This window comes from Cucurbita pepo, chromosome 13, assembly GCF_057944985.1.
Source record: "Cucurbita pepo subsp. pepo isolate OVF chromosome 13, ASM5794498v1, whole genome shotgun sequence".
Taxonomy (NCBI): domain Eukaryota; kingdom Viridiplantae; phylum Streptophyta; class Magnoliopsida; order Cucurbitales; family Cucurbitaceae; genus Cucurbita; species Cucurbita pepo.
The window spans coordinates 10,356,121-10,361,546 of NC_141810.1; the positions used below are offsets into that span (position 1 = coordinate 10,356,121).

The 5,426-nt window shown below is 33.1% G+C and overlaps 1 pseudogene; it reads right to left on the reverse strand.

Annotated features, from left to right (window-relative positions):
* Window positions 1-1,707: 1,707 nt before the first annotated feature.
* Window positions 1,708-4,051, reverse strand: LOC147789725 (putative polygalacturonase; annotated as a pseudogene).
* Window positions 4,052-5,426: the final 1,375 nt, after the last annotated feature.

The following is a 5,426-nucleotide window of genomic DNA, read 5'->3' on the forward strand; positions in this document are numbered from 1 at the left end:
TCCCCAAAATGGAAAGGCATAGGTCCCCAAAGTCCATATTGAATTGGCTACAAAAGTAATTATCACCCATGCAATTCAAAAGACAACCCTTCAGAGTCGAAATTCATAACTCAATGAGGAACAGGATCGAGTCACGCATGATCATCATGTGAAATATTAATTTGCTCAATTAATTGATTTAATGTAGGGTGTTTTTACTTTTAATGTTTATTTTTTTAATTTATATTTCATTATGTTATTTTAAAGATGTTTTCGAGCATGTAAGTCCATGAAAATGTTTTATGATGAAGTTTTAAATGTTTATTTCCACACAAGAAAGTATGTTATGATGAAAGTAACGACTTTAGGTTAGTAGAAATATAGGGTCGTTACACTCACTCATATACCATATGAAATTTTTTTAGTAGAGCACCTAATTTTCCATGAGAGCTCACATTTTGCAAGGTCATGAATTCCAAAGAAATGTCGAAGCCCGGTTCATTGCTTAAAAATGATTGATGCCTTATTCAACACACTACTTATCAAAACTACACTACAACATAAAATTATTAGCACTTTGGCACATCTCTAGAGCTTGTTCATTTCTTGAATGGTGTTGGTAGTGTGTAGGTCTCGACATTCAAGGACTGAGAGCACATAAAGTCAAGAAGGAAAACCAAAACTGGCTTGCTCACATCACATCTTCCATTCAAACTCCTTGTAAACTTGTTGGAATTTCACTGTTTTACGGGCTTTCAAGTACTAACTTAAAATCCTTATCATATACATAATATAACCATTTTATGCGGAAATAATCATTTGAGACGTATTCATAAAACATTGCCATGGATTTAATGTTCAATAAAAAGTCTTTAAAACAAAACAACATAAAATTAAAATAGACATCCGTAAAAATAAAACATAAATACCCTATACTAACTTATAGTCTATGAAATTAAATACAACTATTCTATACATGTGTCATGGTTTATAAAATGGTAATGTCGCCGTCAACTGTGCAATGATGCTTTGCAAATGTAGAAAATATAAGTAGCAAGTAGCATGTGGCTTGAGTATTTTAACAAATACTCCGTACATGCAATCATGAATGAGACCTATCATTTAAAAGTTGTATTCTCTTAGGTGACTATCCTAAGCGCGTTTAGATGTTTATTTACTATTCTACACATGGCCCATGGGAGCAAATATGGACCCACACTTCCTAAAAACAACTAAAATAAAATCTCCTAATTCTTCATTGATGATTCTAAATTATTTTCTTCGTTTTTTTTCTCTTTAAACATCACTTAATTTCCTTTTTAGGTTCCTTTCTCTTCATTCTTATCTTTTATTCTCTAAATTCTTTCAAACTTAGTAATTGATATGCACTCTTTTCTTTAAGATTGAAGATTCAATTCCTACCTCATATAATTGTTGTACTAAAAACATAAAACAGATTACACAGAATTTGATACAATGTCGTTATAATACCATAAAAACTTCATGGTAGATTCATACATATTTAGATTTAAGAGGTTTCATTTTATTTTTTCAAATTTAGAGTATTATCTCGAAAATCTAGTTGAAATAACTTATTTTCAAAATTATTATTATTATTATTATTTTTTGTTTTATAAATTTTAAAGGAAAAGACATTTGATCTATATCTTCATTAAATTTTTCATTACCATTTATTCCATACAATTTTTAAAAAAATAAAGTCTCTACTTAGAAGGCAGGAATTTCAACAGAGCACGACTTCAACTGAACATTCTCAATTGGCAGCTTATCTTCAGGAAAGTCACATCCACCACTTTTCGCTGCCTTAGCCAGTGGAGAACATGGCGGCGGATCCACATCACTACTAAATCCCTCAACTTCTGTACAGTTCCACTGCAACTTTTTAGGCTTCTTCGACAATCCAATCTTCACATTCGAAATACAAATATCCGTGAATGGATCTCCCGATATCCCTGCCAAATTCGCCGACATATTAACATTCTCAGCCACCACGTCTCTGTAATTAATGTTCTTAATCACCGGCAATGCTGAGGGATCAAACTTGTCATCTGCATGCGATTTGTAGTCTCCAATCATCCAGAAGACGTATTTCATCGTGGATAGAAACATTCTTCGGACGAAAATGTCCTTGACGAAACCACCTCGTCCGCGAGTGGTTTTGATTCTGACAGCAGACTGTGTATTGATTGCAGTGACGTTTTCGATCCTGACGTTGCGAATTCTGCCAGACATTTCGCTGCCAAGGGCGATACCTGCAGAATCTGGTGATATGCAAGTGAGGTGGCGAATGACAAGGTCCTCGGTCGGCATTTCGAACTTGATACCATATTGGTCCCATCCGCTCTTGATGGCAATGCAATCGTCACCGGAGACAATGTAGCACTCTTCGATTCGAGTGTTGGAACAAGAATCTGATAAATCGAATAGAGAATTAGGGAGAGGGATTGACAAAGAAATGAACCCTAAGGTTTTAAAGGTGAAGAAGAAGGGAACCTGGATTGATTCCGTCGGTGTTGGGTACGGTAACGGGTGCCAAGATAGTAAGCCCTTGGATAATCACATTCCTGCATTTTCACCCAACCAAACCCAACTAGATTAAAAATAAATCATAATAATATATATATATATATATATATATATATATATATATAAAATTTTAGTTGGAATGATTTGAATGGTATATTATTACAAGTTTTAACTTTTTTTTTTCTTTTCTTTTTTTCTTTTTTTCTTTTTTATTTTTTTTTTCTTCTTTCAACCATAATCCTAAAATATAAGTATAATGGGATTGAAGTGAAATAGTGAAACTTGCTGTAAATCGGATGGACAAACCAAGAAGGTGAGTTGATCAAAGTGAGATCTGAGATCTGGATTTGATCAGAGTACATGATCTCGATCACATATGGTCATGTTACCTTGAGCTCCCCTTAAATTTTTCCCACCAAGAAGATCCCTGCCCGTCGATTGTACCGTTGTTACCTACACCATGTGACCAACCCAACTTTATTTTCTATATAAATGTTTTTGTTATGTTTTCATTTACTTTATTTTTTTTATTTAATTCTAATAGCACAGAAGCCTATAATGATTATAATTTTGCAAACCATTTAAAAAAAAAATAGAAGGTGAAAAAGTAATAGAAAAATAATCACCTATGATAACCACATCGGTGAGATTAGTTCCAAAGATGAGGCTGCTGTACCGTCCATCGGGAGCATCTCTTCCTCCTCCATAAGATTGGAGAACTTCCACAAGTGGCCATTCTGATTCATTTTACACTTAAGAGGAACAAATTCGACTCATTTATTTTGGATTGAAGTACTTATAGATTAAAGTACTCAAATCACCACTCCCAAAGTTAGCTTTATAAAAATAAAATACTCGATGGGTCGAACCTGGGATGCAAGATTTTTGCTTCTTTATCGATAAAAAGTGTGAAATGGCTAGTCAGATTAAAACTTCCAGTCAGTCATTTCCCCGGCGGCACGATCAATTGAGCACCACCATCTGCCGCGAGTGTGCTGAGATGTTCAATCGCTTTTTGGAACGCGTGAGTATTTGAAGTTACTCCATCACCAACGCCGCCAAACTCCGTCAGCAACGCCGAGTGTTTTCGGCAATTGATGGCCTGAAATTTCAGAGAGTTCGAACTTAGACGTGGATTCAGAGCGTCCACTGTGGCTAAGCTCACCAATGCCAGTACAATCACGGCTGAGATTCTCACCGCGGTAACCTGCCGAACAAAATCACAGATGATTCAATCTCTTTTTGTTTCTCGATAAAATAATGTTGAAAACGACAGTTAGGTTTATTAGTTCATCTTTGTGTTGGTTACATGAAAGAAACAAAGTTTTTCAATCAACCAATCCCGATTTTGAACAAAAACTCATAATCATTTTAAGTAATCGGAAAGAAAAACCAATGAAAAGTAGAATAACAAGTCAAGCCCACACCATCAATAGAATGAAACAAAGAAAAAAAAAAGTGAAATTCAAAGAGAAAGAAGAAGAAAAATTACATTGATTTTTGTGGGTTTTGGAGGAAGTTCCATGATTAATTTTCTTGGTGAGTTTATGATTTTTAGATTAAGGGGAAAAATGATTTTATAGGATAATTTAGGAATAAAAAATAAGAAAGGGATTTATTACTATTACTATTATTACTTTTTTTTTAAGGGTGAAAATTTGGGTGGTAAATGAAACGGTGGGATTGATTTTTTTTAATTATTTTATATGTATTAGAGTGTTAAAATAGTTACTCCAAGAACACGATCAAACCAAGTAAAATAAATCAGTATTTAAAAACAAATTAACAAAGGTTTTCTATATTAGTAATTAATTTTTATTAAATTTTTTTTAGTAAATTATTCGAACAACTCGAATCAATCGAATATTTTATGGTTAGATTAGGCGAATTTATTATTTGATAAGGATTTATTGGATTGAAAAAGTTTACTATCCAAAAAATTAAATTAGGTCTAAAACATGTTCAATTCAAAATAATTGTTTGTTTAGTTTTAAATGATATTTCTATATTGATTTGATTAACCTCTAATTAAATCAGTTATTTATTCACATGACTTGTATATGGACGGAAATCTCTTCAAATATGGTAAGTATAACTCAATATTAATCTCCATTTATTCTTTTGATATTTTTGTTAAAATTTTCTTTTATATTTTTTTATTTATTAAGAAACTATTCTTTTGTATTTTTTTATTTATTAAGAAACTATTTAATAGAGAGTCATTATCTAATATAGAAATTAGCTAATTTTTTTTATCAATAAATAATTATTATTAAGTAGATATTTGAAATTTAAATCCTTCTTAATAAAAAAATATATAATAAATATATGGTAAATTTTTTACATTTAAAAACAAAAAGGATGAAAATTAAAAAAATGTATAGGTATGTGCTATATACAAATACATAACATAGAAAACCTCCGACTCAACTCCTACAGCATTTACATCCACTAATCGTGGTCACACCCATGGAAGCTACGTTGGTTCCTCTAACAACCAACGAGGTCGTTCTTATTCCCACAAAAACAACTCTTCCAATTGAGGATGAACCACTCAGGTTAGGGTCGTCGACCACCTCATTGCCAAATATGCCGCAAAGAGGGCCATTATGTTGACCGCTGCAACCAACGGTATGTTCGACCTGATTCTTCTCATGCTCGCCTTGCTGAAGCCTTTAACACGTCATGTTTTATTGCTGGACCCGATGCTGCTTATTGGTTTCTGGACACTAGGGCTTCGGCCCATATGATTGCCAACCCATCTATTTTGGATCAGTCTAAAAATTACACGGGTAAGGACTCTGTGATTGTAGGAAATGGTGCATCCCTACCCATTACCCACACCGGTACTCTTTCTCCTGTTCAAAATATTCACTTATTAGATGTCTTGGTTGTCCCTC